Here is a 7741-nt window from a genome sequence, read left to right as displayed (position 1 = left end):
GAGTTACTCCAGCATTTTGTATCCATCTTGGGCACAAACCAGCATCTGCAGTTCCTTCTTGCCGATGACCAGATTCTCAATTGCCTTCTGAGCGGCCTTGACAAGTGCCGTGGTAGAAGCAACAAAGACTATTCCAAGTGCTCAGTGGGACCAGTGATTGTGCACGCCACACTTGGTGCATTTTATAGTTTCAATCTAAATAAGCAGAAGAGATGCCCCTAATAGCTGGAGGGAAATTCGATTTCTACCGTGAACAGCAAGCTGCCTGGCGATCTTTATCCAGCACGCAAGCGAAAGTGCATTTCTTGTAGAGATTGGGGGGGGAAGGGGGTGGAGTGGAGGGGGGAAGCAAGCAGAATAATTAATCTACAGCAATGCTGGCCTGTATTTTATGTGGACGGAACTACACGCACAGGCAGTCACTGGCTACAACTTCAAGAACACAGAATGTCAAGACGATTTGTTTAAAAAATGGTTAAAAATGTTCATATTTTTTTTTCACAGGAACCACTCAGTAAACAGATCAAATCAGGCAGTCAACAGTAATGACACCCTGAGCTCATATTCATCTGTACTCCGAAATTCAGCATATAATACTGCATCTTACAAATAAAAAGTCCATACGAAATAGTTTTACAAAGATATATCTTTGGGTGCACACCTGCATGAAGGCAAAAAAATGTGCGGAAAATGAACCTTGCAATCTCACGACAACACTACAGGTAGGTACAGAGTACAATAAAAACACATCTTAAATAAAACAGTATATACATTAAATATGTTAGAACTGTCATTCTCCAGGCAAATATCTCAGTGCATTTTCCACGCACATGTTATATTGATATAAAGAATTTACAGATACATCTGTACAAGGACATAAACTGCTGGTGCCCTGTCGACACGTCTACACTCTCCTTGGTTAAATACTGTTCGTAAAAAACTGTACATTTCGTTTTTATTTAAAAAAAAACATATGTATTTATAATAAGACAACATGTATTGTCACTGCATAATGAGGTGACAAAGCAAATGCATCAAAGAGCTGTTGACACCTTCGCTACTTCAGCAATCTTTGCTGCCTGCCAAGCAATTATTGAGCTGCCAAAACACTAACGGCATGGCAGTTCAGTGCCCCATGTTCTCTCGCCCGCTCTCTCTCTCTCTCTCTCTCTCTGGTAATCTGAAGGAAAATGAGTAAAGAATTAGTGCGATCCTTTCCCTTCATCATCCCCTAATTTTTTTTGCCACTCTCTTCAAAAAAAAGAAAAGAAAAAAAAAAAAAAAAAAGGCCCGGTGCATTTCCTCCGTTGCCTTTCGTTCGCCCGTCGTCAGCTGGGGGTCATGTGCAATGCTCGTTCTTTCCAGGCGCTGTTTCAGGTTCGAGACAGCAGGCTCACTGATATTTCCAGGTTAAAAAAACAGTTTCCAGAGACAACAGGGAAAATGGCATTTCAGGAAAATATGTGCATGGCAATTTTACAGTATCTTCATACGTGTTGTGGCCTGGTCAGGCTCCAAAGAGGAACCCCACCCCACACACACACACACACACACACAGTTCTCAAAGCCTTAAACTGAAAGATCACAAAGTGAGGTCATATTTACACTGTACAAGCTTTATACCCACCAGCTGAACAAGTGCATCCAAATACCTCATTTAGTGTTGCTGTTTAAAAGATGGATTGTGTATGAGAGAGAATCAGCATTTTTGCAGCCAGTTTTTTATGTATTTTTGTTTCAAACGTGAAAGTAGCGGCGGTCCATGTTCCGCTGCGCCAAAGTGCAATGTCCGCATCCTCCCGCTCCGCTCCCCACAGTTTGCTGTGATTGTCTCTGCAGATCCACACTTCGCATGTCTGGAAAGTCAAACTCCAGTCCCTCCTGGATCAGTCACTTCACCACAAAAACCCCTCCAATGAATTCATGCAGATAATGTGCCTTCCGACTTGCTCCACGAAGCCCTTGAACCGATCATCCTGAAACACAAGGAACAAGTTGGACTATGTCGTCCACCAAATGCAAAAACTGCTAAACACTTCAACTCCCCCCCCCCCTCCCATTCCCACACTGACATCTCTGTCCTGGGCCTCCTCCACTGTCACAGTGAGGCCCAGCACAAATTGGAGGAACAGCACCTCATATTTCGCTTGGGCAGCTTACACCCCAGCGGTATGAACATTGACTTGTCTAACTTCAGGTAACTTCTACATTCCCTCTCTCTCTCCATCCCTCCCCCATCCTAGTTCTCCGACCAGTCTGCCTGTCCACCCGATTAAACTTTATCTTTGTCTGCTTTGTTGTCAACTTCCCCGAGCTAACAATGATCTGTTCTACATTTCCCTTTAGCTTCGTCCCCTTTGATCTCTTGTTTTCACACCTTACCCTTCCTTATCTCTGTGTCACTCTCTCCCCCGACTCTCCAGAGATGCGGCCTGACCCGCTGAGTTACTCCAACATTTTGTGGCTATCTTCTGTTTAAACCAGCATCTGCAGTTCCTCCCTACACATTTCCTTCCTACACTGCTCCACTGCGACATCTTCTCGAGTTATGCCTTCTTTGAAGAAGTTCTCCTCCTCTCACCAAAGAAAATTCAGACACCTTACCTTTGCATATCTCTGTCTCCCTCTCCCCCGACTCTCAGCCTGAAGAAGGGTCTCGACCCGAAACGTCACCCATTCCTTCTCTCCAGAGATGCTGCCCGTCCCGCTGAGTTACTCCAGCTTTTTGTGTCTGTCTATTCTATGCAAAACTGACAACTGAGCCATGCTTGCCGTCCACTGGAACAGTGACAAGTTTAAATAGATTGACAGAATTAATAGTTTCAAAAATAAAGTACCCCGCTATTCTTCAAATCTGTGTCAACGTGAATTGTTCAAATGGGTTGGAACCACTTCAAGGTTTAAGCTACAAGTCGGTTCTCACATTACTTTTACTTATTCATATTGGGCTAATTTCTCTCCCACTTCACGCCTACACCTCTCTCTAAGATTAAACACGACAACTTACAGTCACTTCAACACTGTAACTTTCCCGAAACACTTGCCTGGCTTTGAGAATATACCGTGCGCTCTGAGAAGGCCAATATCACAGCCAGCACAGACACAAAATGTTGGAGTAACTCAGCTGGACAAGCAGCATCTCTGGAGAGAAGGAACACCAGTCTGAAGAAGGGTCTTGACCCGAAATGTCCCCCACTCCACGGTTAGTGGAGGAAGAGAAGAGCAAGGTCTTCAGGCTGCGTGGAGTTGGGATCGATGAAGACATTCTTCATGTGAAATGTGAATGACCATGCCAACCAGCGATGCCCGCACACTAGTGCTAGCCTACACACACACACACACACACACACACACTAGGGACAGTTTACATTTGTACCAAAGCCAATTAACCTACAAACCTGCACGTCTTCGGAGTGTGGGAGTAAACCGAGGAACTCAGAGAAAACCCACGCAGGTCACGGGGAGACGTGCAAACTCCGCACAGACAGCACCTGTAGACGGGATCTATCCCGGGTCTCCGGCGCTGTGAGGCAGCAACTCTACCGCTGCGCCACCATAGAAAAAACTTGGGAATATAAGGAAATGCAGATGCTGGTTTACAGAAAAAGACACAAAGTACTGGAGTAACTAAACTGGTCAGGCAACATCCCTGGAGAAAAAGGATGAGTGACGTTTCGGGTGGGAGCTGAGTCTGAAGAGGGGTCCCGCCCCGAAACATCACTTGTCCTTATTCTCCACAGATGCTGCCTGACCCACTGAGTTACTCCAGCATTTTGTGTCTATCTTTGGCAAATAACAGCATCTGCAGTTCCTGCCTACACAAGGAATTGCAGATGCTGGTTTACAGAAAAAGACACAAAGGTGCGGGTCGGGCAGCATCTGTGGAGAACATGGATAGGTGACGTTTCACAGAGTGCTGGAGTAACTCAACGGGTCAGGCAGCATCTATGGAGAACATGGGTAGGTGACGTTTCACAGAGTGCTGGAGTAACTCAGTGGGTCAGGCAGCATCTGTGGAGAAAATGGATAGGTGACGTTTCACAGAGTGCTGGAGTAACTCAGCGGGTCAGGCAGCATCTGTGGAGAACATGGATAGGTGACGTTTCACGATTTAATGTCATGATGTATTCAAGAGAGAGTTGGATTTAGCTCTTAGGGCTAATGGAATCAAGGGATATGGGGAGATTTGTTGATAAAAATACTGGAGAAACTCAGCGGGTGAGACAGCATCTACGGAGCGAAGGAAATAGGCAACGTTTCGGGTCGAGACCCTTCTTCAGACTCTGCACCTATGTTTCAATGTTTCGGTTCTAAATTCCTTGGAAGGATAAAATGCTGAACAATAGCATTTGGAGTACTGAGAGCAGTTTGGGGCCCCATATCTGAGGAAGGATGTGCTGGCTCTGGAGAAGGTCCAGAGGAGGTTTCTGAGAATAATCCCAGGAATGAGTGGGTTAACATATGATGAGCGTTTGACGGCACTGGGCCTGTACTTGCTGGAGTTTAGAAGGATGAAGGGGTACCTCATTGAAACTTACCGAATAGTGAAAGGCCTGGATAGAGTGAATGTGGAGAGGATGTTTCCACTAGTGGGAGAGTCTAGGACCAGAGGGCACAGCCTCTAAATAAGAAGACGTACCTTTAGAAAGGGGATGGGGTGGAATTTATATCGGCAGAGGGTGGTGAATCTGTGGGATTCATTGACACAGACGGATGTGGATGTGGTCAACGGGCATTTTTAAGGTTGAGATTGACAGATTCTTGATCAGTACGGGTGTCGGGGTTATGGGGAGAAGGCAGGAGAATGGGGTTAGGAGGGAGAGATAGATCAGCCATGATTGAATGGTGGAGTGGACTCGATTGGGCCTAATGGCCTAATTCTGCTCCTAGAACGAATGAACTTATGCGCGGTGCTTTCCGACGCGAGGCCCCATATCTGAGGAAGGATATGTTTGCGCTGGACGAGACGGTCTTGAGGAGGTTAACGAGAATGATCACAGGGATGAGTGGGTTAACATATGAGGAGTGTTTGCCGGCACTGGGGTTTTGTTCTCTTATAGACAATAGACAATAGGTGCAGGAGTAGGCCATTCGGCCCTTCGTGCCAGCACCGCCATTCAATGTGATCGTGGCTGATCATCCACAATCAGTACCCCGTTCCTGCCTTCTCCCCATATCCCCTGACTCCGCTATCTTTAAGAGCCCTATCTAGCTCTCTCTTGAAAGCATCCAGAGAACCTGCCTCCGCCGCCTGCTGAGGCAGAGAATTCCACAGACTCACCACTCTCTGCGAGATAACCTCACATTTATCCGCATTAAACTTCATCTGCCATGCATCTGCCCACTCCCCCAGCTGTCCAAGTCACCCTGCATTCTCATAGCATCCTCATCACAGTTCACACTGCCACCCAGCTTTGTGTCATCTGCAAATTTGCTAATGTTACTTTGAATCCCTTCATCCAAATCATTGATGTAAATTGTAAATAGCTGCGGTCCCAGCACCGAGCCTTGCGGTACCCCACTAGTCACTGCTGGTCCCCGCACCGAGCCTTGTGGTACCCCACTAGTCACTGCCTGCCATTCTGATAGGGACCCGTTAATCCTTACTCTTTGTTTCCTGTCTGCCAACCACTTCTCTATCCATGTCAGTACTCTACCCCCAATACCATGTGCCCTAATTTTGCCCACTAATCTCCTATGTGGGACCTTATCTAATGCTTTTTGAAAGTCCAGGTACACTACATCCACTGGCTTTCCCTTGTCCATTTTCCTAGTTACATCTTCAATAAATTCCAGAAGATTAGTCAAGCATGATTTCCCCTTCGTAAATCCACGCTGACTCGGACCGATCCTGTTACTGACATCCAAATGTTCGGCTATTTCATCTTTTATAATTGACTCCAGCATCTTCCCCACCACCGATGTCAGGCTAATGTCTTGCCTTGTAAATGGCAGGAAATAACAAACATGCATATTGTATCTGAACCAACTTTGATGTACTGAGAATAGTGCCTCAATAAAACACATATAACAGTTACAAGACCGATTATAAATCCCACCCCATTTAACGGGCACCCAGGCCTGCGCTCGCTCCATGTCTTTCTTCAAAGCTTTTCCACGATTCCATTGTTGAAGAAAATAATTTTCTTAAGAAAATATCTTGGATTCACTGGCCTCATGCATACATAATACAGGTATTTCACAGCCATTGCGAAATCATATGATCTGCCTTCCTTAATCAATTAAACATTTTAATAACTGCACAATACCTCATCAACCCACAATCACCCACTTCATCTGTGACATCTTGCTGTGTAATGAGCGGATAACAGGTGTTAATATGATTCTTCTTAATAAATGATGTCGTTATTTACTGATTTAATCATTTTAATCTTTGATATATACCTTCATCAATTCTAATTTTAATAAGCTCCGTCTTTAAGTACTCTCAAAATTCGCAGGATTCCCATTAAGAGTATTTGTCAAAGTTAACACAGGGATGTCCTAACGCACACGCACACGATCACAGAGTTACTGCACGTACATACCTGCATAGGGCCACCTCCTTCCCATATACATGGACTCAGAGATGCCCCACTCACACACACACACACACATGTACATGATTCCACCCCTCTCGTGCACGTGCACACGCGCACACATGTGCACACGGCACATAAACACGCATCCACATCCATGCACACGCATCCACACGCATGCACGCGCACACCCACAGACGTGAATTGACACACACACGCATGCACATGGTGCATACACACAAAAATACATGCACACAGGCGCACACACACACGCAGACAAACACACACGCGCAGGGACACACACGCGCAGGGACACACGCAGACACACACACACAGACACGCACATGCACACATACACGCTGGCACACACGCAGACACACACAAGCACAGACACGCTGACACACACGCAGACACTCGCATACACACACGCTGACAAGCAGACACGCGCATGCACACACAAGCATGGCCACACGCACAGACACATACTCACACACCCATGCACACACACACACGCACGCACACACACGCAGACACACACAGCCGCACTCACAGACATGCATACATACACACACACATGCACACACACACACATGCACAGACCCGCACACACACACACAGACGCACGCACAGACATACATACACACACAGGCACACACACACACGGTTCCATCCCTGCCACCAACACTGGCTCGGACAGATGCCTCCCCTATGCCTCTCTCTGTCCTCACCTCCCTCCCTATTCAGTTGAAGCCACTGGAATAACTTCAGGACAAGTAGACCGTGTTTGTGGGAGGGTGGGGAGTGACTGACCTCGGCTGCTGCTATTTAAGGACCAATTGTGAAGTTAGAGTCTATAGTCATACAGTGTGGAAACAGGCCCTTCAGCCCAACTTCCCATTCTGACCAACATGCCCCATATACACTGGTCCCATTTGCCTGGTCCCATTTGGCCCCTATCCTTCTAAACCTTTCCTATCTATGTACCTGTCCAAGTGTCTATTAAAGGCTGTTATAATACCTGCCTCAACTACTTCCTCCGGCAGCTCAATCCATATACCCACCATCCTCAATGTGAACAAGTTGTCCCTCGAGTTCCTATTAAATCATTGCCCTCTCACCTTAGACGTATGCCTTCTAGTTCTTGACTCCTCTACTCTGGGGCTAAATGATTCTGTGCATGCATTGTATCTGTTCTCCTCATG

At 46.4% G+C, this 7741-nt stretch overlaps 1 protein-coding gene across 6 annotated transcripts in view; it reads right to left on the bottom strand.

The window, feature by feature from the left end:
* Nucleotides 1–463: 463 nt before the first annotated feature.
* ahdc1 (AT-hook DNA binding motif containing 1) overlaps nt 464–7741 on the bottom strand; it is a 160551-nt gene continuing 153273 nt past the window's right edge. For 5 of the 6 annotated variants that reach the window (XM_033044860.1, XM_033044858.1, XM_033044861.1 and 2 more), the window contains one exon: nt 464–1976. The gene's annotated coding sequence lies outside the window, so the exon portion shown is untranslated. The remainder of the gene's footprint in view (nt 1977–7741) is intronic. The other variant, XR_004415907.1, reaches the window with a different exon arrangement.

This window comes from Amblyraja radiata, chromosome 27 (assembly GCF_010909765.2).
Source record: "Amblyraja radiata isolate CabotCenter1 chromosome 27, sAmbRad1.1.pri, whole genome shotgun sequence".
In the NCBI taxonomy this organism is placed as follows: domain Eukaryota; kingdom Metazoa; phylum Chordata; class Chondrichthyes; order Rajiformes; family Rajidae; genus Amblyraja; species Amblyraja radiata.
This window is presented reverse-complemented; position numbering and strand designations above follow the sequence as displayed.